Here is a 10000-nt window from a genome sequence, read left to right on the forward strand (position 1 = left end):
CGCGCGGTCGACGGCAGGCGGTAGGGCTCGGAGGGGCGCGGCCTGGTCCGCGAGTGCCCCGGCGCCGCCCCTCTGCCCGTCCGAGGGACAGTAGGAAATGGCCATACCGCTTTCCGGCCGATTGCCGCCGGACGTCCGGCCGCATTCGCTCGGTCTGCGCGGCCGGCGGTAGCCGGGGGCGAGGGGCATCGGGCGGTGGCGGAACCAGGCCGGCCCGACCGCTGGGGGCCGCCCGGGCGACGTTTGAATCTGTCGGGTCGGACCGCCGAATCCCGCGGGATTTCGGGATCGAATCTGCGGGTGGAATCGGCACCTCGTCCCGCTGTCCGGTTCCCCCCCGTCGACTGCAACGGGTTTCCGAGGCCCGTCGGTCAGGCGCGGTTCGCTCCGCAATCCGCCGGCCGATCGGCACCGGGCGGGGCTCTACGGAAAGAGGGGACCCTCCGGCGTCGAGTGCCGGCGCACCGACCCCGCAGGCTGACCGGGAAGGTGAAGACTCACCCCGCTGAATGCCCGGCCCCGGGCACCCTCCGGCGCCGGGGCCATAACTTCGGGGAGGGAGGTCCGAGCTCCGCGCGGTCGACGGCAGGTGAAAGGGGCCGGTGCGCCGCGGAAGGCGACAGCAGTCCCGTCAGGCTGCACCTCTGCTCGGGCGAACGGCGTCAGGAAAAGGGGAGAGCACTTCCCCACCGATAGCTCCGGAACGCCCGGACCCATTGGCCCGCGGCACCGGTGGCTGCTAGAGGGCCTCCGGCGCCGTCAGCCGGGGTACGTCCCAGGCCGGCCGGACGGCGGGCAGCCGGAGGCAACGGCCTGGAACGGAGCCAGACTTGAGTCGTTCCGTGCCGTGGGCAAAAAGGCAGGGCTGCGGGTCAGCGCAGTTTGGCAAACCTAGCCGCAAGTGCGGGAAGGGCGGAGGAGCACACGGACGCCGCCTTCCCAAACTGAGCCCAAAGTGCCCAGGCATGCCCCCTTGATCTCGCCTAATCAGTGAGCCCAAAATAATTTCAGAGTGTGGAAACCTTATCCAAAAAGGTCGAAAAGAACGGCCAGAGATCAAGTCCGAAAGGGGAAATCAGTAACAAGCAAGCAGAGTAATCATTAACCAAAAAGCGCAAAATTATGTTAAAAGTGTGAAATCATTAACCAAAAACTCGAAAATAATGTCCAGAGACCAAGTCCGAAAGGGCAAATGGTTAACCAGTAAGCAGAGTAATCATTAACCAAAAATCGCAAAAGTAAGTAAAAAGTATGAAATCATTAACCAAAAATCGCAAAAGTAAGTAAAAAGTGTGAAATCATTAACCAAAAACTCGAAAATAATGTGCAGAGACTAAGTCCGAAAGGGCAAATGGTTAACCAGTAAGCAGAGTCATCATTAACCAAAAATCGCAAAAGTAAGTAAAAAGTGTGAAATCATTAACCAAAAATCGCAAAAGTAAGTAAAAAGTGTGAAATCATTAACCAAAAACTCGAAAATAATCTCCAGAGACTAAGTCCGAAAGGGCAAATGGTTAACCAGTAAGCAGAGTAATCATTAACCAAAAATCGCAAAAGTAAGTAAAAAGTGTGAAATCATTAACCAAAAATCGCAAAAGTAAGTAAAAAGTGTGAAATCATTAACCAAAAACTCGAAAATAATGTCCAGAGACTAAGTCCAAAAGGGCAAATGGTTAACCAGTAAGCAGAGTAATCATTAACCAAAAAGCGCAAAAATATGTTAAAAGTGTGAAATCATTAACCAAAAACTCGAAAATAATGTGCAGAGACTAAGTCCGAAAGGGCAAATGGTTAACCAGTAAGCAGAGTAATCATTAACCAAAAATCGCAAAAGTAAGTAAAAAGTGTGAAATCATTAACCAAAAACTCGAAAATAATCTCCAGAGACTAAGTCCGAAAGGGCAAATGGTTAACCAGTAAGCAGAGTAATCATTAACCAAAAATCGCAAAAGTAAGTAAAAAGTGTGAAATCATTAACCAAAAACTCGAAAATAATGTCCAGAGACCAAGTCCGAAAGGGCAAATGGTTAACCAGTAAGCAGAGTAATCATTAACCAAAAATCGCAAAAGTAAGTAAAAAGTGTGAAATCATTAACCAAAAATCGCAAAAGTAAGTAAAAAGTGTGAAATCATTAACCAAAAACTCGAAAATAATCTCCAGAGACTAAGTCCGAAAGGGCAAATGGTTAACCAGTAAGCAGAGTAATCATTAACCAAAAATCGCAAAAGTAAGTAAAAAGTGTGAAATCATTAACCAAAAATCGCAAAAGTAAGTAAAAAGTGTGAAATCATTAACCAAAAAGTCGAAAATAATCTCCAGAGACTAAGTCCAAAAGGGCAAATGGTTAACCAGTAAGCAGAGTAATCATTAACCAAAAATCGCAAAAGTAAGTAAAAAGTGTGAAATCATTAACCAAAAACTCGAAAATAATCTCCAGAGACTAAGTCCGAAAGGGCAAATGGTTAACCAGTAAGCAGAGTAATCATTAACCAAAAGGCGCAAAAGTAAGTAAAAAGTATGAAATCAGTAACCAAAAAGCGCAAAAATATGTTAAAAGTGTGAAATCATTAACCAAAAAGTCGAAAATAATCTCCAGAGACTAAGTCCGAAAGGGCAAATGGTTAACCAGTAAGCAGAGTAATCATTAACCAAAAATCGCAAAAATATGTTAAAAGTGTGAAATCATTAACCAAAAACTCGAAAATAATGTGCAGAGACTAAGTCCGAAAGGGCAAATGGTTAACCAGTAAGCAGAGTAATCATTAACCAAAAAGGGCAAAAGTAAGTAAAAAGTATGAAATCATTAACCAAAAAGCACAAAATTAAGTTAAAAGTGTGAAATCATTAACCAAAAAGTCGAAAATAATGTCCAGAGACCAAGTCCGAAAGGGCAAATGGTTAACCAGTAAGCAGAGTAATCATGAACCAAAAATCGCAAAAGTAAGTAAAAAGTATGAAATCATTAACCAAAAAGGGCAAAAGTAAGTAAAAAGTATGAAATCATTAACCAAAAATCGCAAAAGTAAGTAAAAAGTATGAAATCATTAACCAAAAATCGCAAAAGTAAGTAAAAAGTATGAAATCATTAACCAAAAAGCACAAAATTAAGTTAAAAGTGTGAAATCATTAACCAAAATGTCGAAAACAATGTCCAGAGACTAAGTCCGAAAGGGCAAATGGTTAACCAGTAAGCAGAGTAATCATTAACCAAAAATCGCAAAAGTAAGTAAAAAGTGTGAAATCATTAACCAAAAACCCGAAAATAATGTCCAGAGACTAAGTCCGAAAGGGCAAATGGTTAACCAGTAAGCAGAGTAATCATTAACCAAAAATCGCAAAAGTAAGTAAAAAGTGTGAAATCATTAACCAAAAACTCGAAAATAATGTCCAGAGACTAAGTCCGAAAGGGCAAATGGTTAACCAGTAAGCAGAGTAATCATTAACCAAAAGGCGCAAAAGTAAGTAAAAAGTATGAAATCAGTAACCAAAAAGCGCAAAAATATGTTAAAAGTGTGAAATCATTAACCAAAAACTCGAAAATAATGTGCAGAGACTAAGTCCGAAAGGGCAAATAATTAACCAGTAAGCAGAGTAATCATTAACCAAAAAGCGCAAAAATATGTTAAAAGTGTGAAATCATTAACCAAAAACTCGAAAATAATGTCCAGAGACTAAGTCCGAAAGGGCAAATGGTTAACCAGTAAGCAGAGTAATCATTAACCAAAAATCGCAAAAGTAAGTAAAAAGTGTGAAATCATTAACCAAAAACTCGAAAATAATGTCCAGAGACCAAGTCCGAAAGGGCAAATGGTTAACCAGTAAGCAGAGTAATCATTAACCAAAAATCGCAAAAGTAAGTAAAAAGTGTGAAATCATTAACCAAAAACTCGAAAATAATCTCCAGAGACTAAGTCCGAAAGGGCAAATGGTTAACCAGTAAGCAGAGTAATCATTAACCAAAAATCGCAAAAGTAAGTAAAAAGTGTGAAATCATTAACCAAAAACTCGAAAATAATGTCCAGAGACCAAGTCCGAAAGGGCAAATGGTTAACCAGTAAGCAGAGTAATCATTAACCAAAAATCGCAAAAGTAAGTAAAAAGTGTGAAATCATTAACCAAAAATCGCAAAAGTAAGTAAAAAGTGTGAAATCATTAACCAAAAACTCGAAAATAATCTCCAGAGACTAAGTCCGAAAGGGCAAATGGTTAACCAGTAAGCAGAGTAATCATTAACCAAAAATCGCAAAAGTAAGTAAAAAGTGTGAAATCATTAACCAAAAATCGCAAAAGTAAGTAAAAAGTGTGAAATCATTAACCAAAAAGTCGAAAATAATCTCCAGAGACTAAGTCCAAAAGGGCAAATGGTTAACCAGTAAGCAGAGTAATCATTAACCAAAAATCGCAAAAGTAAGTAAAAAGTGTGAAATCATTAACCAAAAACTCGAAAATAATCTCCAGAGACTAAGTCCGAAAGGGCAAATGGTTAACCAGTAAGCAGAGTAATCATTAACCAAAAGGCGCAAAAGTAAGTAAAAAGTATGAAATCAGTAACCAAAAAGCGCAAAAATATGTTAAAAGTGTGAAATCATTAACCAAAAAGTCGAAAATAATCTCCAGAGACTAAGTCCGAAAGGGCAAATGGTTAACCAGTAAGCAGAGTAATCATTAACCAAAAATCGCAAAAATATGTTAAAAGTGTGAAATCATTAACCAAAAACTCGAAAATAATGTGCAGAGACTAAGTCCGAAAGGGCAAATGGTTAACCAGTAAGCAGAGTAATCATTAACCAAAAAGGGCAAAAGTAAGTAAAAAGTATGAAATCATTAACCAAAAAGCACAAAATTAAGTTAAAAGTGTGAAATCATTAACCAAAAAGTCGAAAATAATGTCCAGAGACCAAGTCCGAAAGGGCAAATGGTTAACCAGTAAGCAGAGTAATCATGAACCAAAAATCGCAAAAGTAAGTAAAAAGTATGAAATCATTAACCAAAAAGGGCAAAAGTAAGTAAAAAGTATGAAATCATTAACCAAAAATCGCAAAAGTAAGTAAAAAGTATGAAATCATTAACCAAAAATCGCAAAAGTAAGTAAAAAGTATGAAATCATTAACCAAAAAGCACAAAATTAAGTTAAAAGTGTGAAATCATTAACCAAAATGTCGAAAACAATGTCCAGAGACTAAGTCCGAAAGGGCAAATGGTTAACCAGTAAGCAGAGTAATCATTAACCAAAAATCGCAAAAGTAAGTAAAAAGTGTGAAATCATTAACCAAAAACCCGAAAATAATGTCCAGAGACTAAGTCCGAAAGGGCAAATGGTTAACCAGTAAGCAGAGTAATCATTAACCAAAAATCGCAAAAGTAAGTAAAAAGTGTGAAATCATTAACCAAAAACTCGAAAATAATGTCCAGAGACTAAGTCCGAAAGGGCAAATGGTTAACCAGTAAGCAGAGTAATCATTAACCAAAAGGCGCAAAAGTAAGTAAAAAGTATGAAATCAGTAACCAAAAAGCGCAAAAATATGTTAAAAGTGTGAAATCATTAACCAAAAACTCGAAAATAATGTGCAGAGACTAAGTCCGAAAGGGCAAATAATTAACCAGTAAGCAGAGTAATCATTAACCAAAAAGCGCAAAAATATGTTAAAAGTGTGAAATCATTAACCAAAAACTCGAAAATAATGTCCAGAGACTAAGTCCGAAAGGGCAAATGGTTAACCAGTAAGCAGAGTAATCATTAACCAAAAATCGCAAAAGTAAGTAAAAAGTGTGAAATCATTAACCAAAAACTCGAAAATAATGTCCAGAGACCAAGTCCGAAAGGGCAAATGGTTAACCAGTAAGCAGAGTAATCATTAACCAAAAATCGCAAAAGTAAGTAAAAAGTGTGAAATCATTAACCAAAAACTCGAAAATAATCTCCAGAGACTAAGTCCGAAAGGGCAAATGGTTAACCAGTAAGCAGAGTAATCATTAACCAAAAATCGCAAAAGTAAGTAAAAAGTGTGAAATCATTAACCAAAAACTCGAAAATAATGTCCAGAGACCAAGTCCGAAAGGGCAAATGGTTAACCAGTAAGCAGAGTAATCATTAACCAAAAATCGCAAAAGTAAGTAAAAAGTGTGAAATCATTAACCAAAAATCGCAAAAGTAAGTAAAAAGTGTGAAATCATTAACCAAAAACTCGAAAATAATCTCCAGAGACTAAGTCCGAAAGGGCAAATGGTTAACCAGTAAGCAGAGTAATCATTAACCAAAAATCGCAAAAGTAAGTAAAAAGTGTGAAATCATTAACCAAAAATCGCAAAAGTAAGTAAAAAGTGTGAAATCATTAACCAAAAAGTCGAAAATAATCTCCAGAGACTAAGTCCAAAAGGGCAAATGGTTAACCAGTAAGCAGAGTAATCATTAACCAAAAATCGCAAAAGTAAGTAAAAAGTGTGAAATCATTAACCAAAAACTCGAAAATAATCTCCAGAGACTAAGTCCGAAAGGGCAAATGGTTAACCAGTAAGCAGAGTAATCATTAACCAAAAGGCGCAAAAGTAAGTAAAAAGTATGAAATCAGTAACCAAAAAGCGCAAAAATATGTTAAAAGTGTGAAATCATTAACCAAAAAGTCGAAAATAATCTCCAGAGACTAAGTCCGAAAGGGCAAATGGTTAACCAGTAAGCAGAGTAATCATTAACCAAAAATCGCAAAAATATGTTAAAAGTGTGAAATCATTAACCAAAAACTCGAAAATAATGTGCAGAGACTAAGTCCGAAAGGGCAAATGGTTAACCAGTAAGCAGAGTAATCATTAACCAAAAAGGGCAAAAGTAAGTAAAAAGTATGAAATCATTAACCAAAAAGCACAAAATTAAGTTAAAAGTGTGAAATCATTAACCAAAAAGTCGAAAATAATGTCCAGAGACCAAGTCCGAAAGGGCAAATGGTTAACCAGTAAGCAGAGTAATCATGAACCAAAAATCGCAAAAGTAAGTAAAAAGTATGAAATCATTAACCAAAAAGGGCAAAAGTAAGTAAAAAGTATGAAATCATTAACCAAAAATCGCAAAAGTAAGTAAAAAGTATGAAATCATTAACCAAAAATCGCAAAAGTAAGTAAAAAGTATGAAATCATTAACCAAAAAGCACAAAATTAAGTTAAAAGTGTGAAATCATTAACCAAAATGTCGAAAACAATGTCCAGAGACTAAGTCCGAAAGGGCAAATGGTTAACCAGTAAGCAGAGTAATCATTAACCAAAAATCGCAAAAGTAAGTAAAAAGTGTGAAATCATTAACCAAAAACCCGAAAATAATGTCCAGAGACTAAGTCCGAAAGGGCAAATGGTTAACCAGTAAGCAGAGTAATCATTAACCAAAAATCGCAAAAGTAAGTAAAAAGTGTGAAATCATTAACCAAAAACTCGAAAATAATGTCCAGAGACTAAGTCCGAAAGGGCAAATGGTTAACCAGTAAGCAGAGTAATCATTAACCAAAAGGCGCAAAAGTAAGTAAAAAGTATGAAATCAGTAACCAAAAAGCGCAAAAATATGTTAAAAGTGTGAAATCATTAACCAAAAACTCGAAAATAATGTGCAGAGACTAAGTCCGAAAGGGCAAATAATTAACCAGTAAGCAGAGTAATCATTAACCAAAAAGCGCAAAAATATGTTAAAAGTGTGAAATCATTAACCAAAAACTCGAAAATAATGTCCAGAGACTAAGTCCGAAAGGGCAAATGGTTAACCAGTAAGCAGAGTAATCATTAACCAAAAATCGCAAAAGTAAGTAAAAAGTGTGAAATCATTAACCAAAAACTCGAAAATAATGTCCAGAGACCAAGTCCGAAAGGGCAAATGGTTAACCAGTAAGCAGAGTAATCATTAACCAAAAATCGCAAAAGTAAGTAAAAAGTGTGAAATCATTAACCAAAAACTCGAAAATAATCTCCAGAGACTAAGTGCGAAAGGGCAAATGGTTAACCAGTAAGCAGAGTAATCATTAACCAAAAATCGCAAAAGTAAGTAAAAAGTGTGAAATCATTAACCAAAAATCGCAAAAGTAAGTAAAAAGTGTGAAATCATTAACCAAAAAGTCGAAAATAATCTCCAGAGACTAAGTGCGAAAGGGCAAATGGTTAACCAGTAAGCAGAGTAATCATTAACCAAAAAGCGCAAAAATATGTTAAAAGTGTGAAATCATTAACCAAAAACTCGAAAATAATGTGCAGAGACTAAGTCCGAAAGGGCAAATGGTTAACCAGTAAGCAGAGTAATCATTAACCAAAAAGGGCAAAAGTAAGTAAAAAGTATGAAATCATTAACCAAAAAGCACAAAATTAAGTTAAAAGTGTGAAATCATTAACCAAAAAGTCGAAAATAATCTCCAGAGACTAAGTCCGAAAGGGCAAATGGTTAACCAGTAAGCAGAGTAATCATTAACCAAAAAGCGCAAAAATATGTTAAAAGTGTGAAATCATTAACCAAAAACTCGAAAATAATGTGCAGAGACTAAGTCCGAAAGGGCAAATGGTTAACCAGTAAGCAGAGTAATCATTAACCAAAAAGCGCAAAAATATGTTAAAAGTGTGAAATCATTAACCAAAAACTCGAAAATAATGTCCAGAGACTAAGTCCGAAAGGGCAAATGGTTAACCAGTAAGCAGAGTAATCATTAACCAAAAATCGCAAAAGTAAGTAAAAAGTGTGAAATCATTAACCAAAAACTCGAAAATAATCTCCAGAGACTAAGTCCGAAAGGGCAAATGGTTAACCAGTAAGCAGAGTAATCATTAACCAAAAATCGCAAAAGTAAGTAAAAAGTATGAAATCATTAACCAAAAAGCGCAAAAATATGTTAAAAGTGTGAAATCATTAACCAAAAACTCGAAAATAATGTGCAGAGACTAAGTCCGAAAGGGCAAATGGTTAACCAGTAAGCAGAGTAATCATTAACCAAAAAGCGCAAAAATATGTTATAAGTGTGAAATCATTAACCAAAAACTCGAAAATAATGTCCAGAGACTAAGTCCGAAAGGGCAAATGGTTAACCAGTAAGCAGAGTAATCATTAACCAAAAAGCGCAAAAATATGTTAAAAGTGTGAAATCATTAACCAAAAACTCGAAAATAATGTCCAGAGACTAAGTCCGAAAGGGCAAATGGTTAACCAGTAAGCAGAGTAATCATTAACCAAAAAGCGCAAAAATATGTTAAAAGTGTGAAATCATTAACCAAAAACTCGAAAATAATGTCCAGAGACTAAGTCCGAAAGGGCAAATAATTAACCAGTAAGCAGAGTAATCATTAACCAAAAAGCGCAAAAGTAAGTAAAAAGTGTGAAATCATTAACCAAAAAGTCGAAAATAATGCCCAGAGACTAAGTCCGAAAGGGCAAATGGATAACCAGAAAATCCGTCGAATAATGTCCAGAGACTAAGTCCGAAAGGGCAAATGGTTAACCAGTGGAAGGGCGATCAAGCGGAAAAATTTGCCCCGGTTACCCGGGATGGAGTTCCAGAGGTCCGGCCAGAGTTGTCAAATTCGTCCCGCTGATCGGACGCTTGTCATTCGGGTGGCTGGGGGTTGGCGGGGTATCTGCACAGTAGTAGGAGGTGGCAAGTCGGGACTTGGACGTTTATTCCAAGAGTCCACCCGAGCCTCCAGGTCTGCAGAGACCGACCCTAGCTGCCGCCCAACCGACTTTTAAGCCTTTTTCGGATGGGGATTTTTTCCCATTTTCGTCCATTTTTCGGGTTTTCTGTCGGGCTTAATAGGCGGCAGCCTGACCCCCGGCCGAGGCGGGGGGCGCACTCTCCCTTGCGTAAGGGTCCGGATTTGCCCCGGAAAGTGCCCCCGACGGCCTCCCGACCCGGGTGCCTGCAGGGCGGGGGAAAGGGTAGTCCCAGCCGCAGGAAATCATTAACCAAAAGACTTAGCCGTCGGGGCAGAGGCTAAGACCCGGGCTGGTGAAATCATTAACCAAAAGGAATGCACCCTTTTCCGAAA

This window comes from Heterodontus francisci, unplaced genomic scaffold, assembly GCF_036365525.1.
Source record: "Heterodontus francisci isolate sHetFra1 unplaced genomic scaffold, sHetFra1.hap1 HAP1_SCAFFOLD_1050, whole genome shotgun sequence".
Classification (NCBI taxonomy): Eukaryota; Metazoa; Chordata; class Chondrichthyes; order Heterodontiformes; family Heterodontidae; genus Heterodontus; species Heterodontus francisci.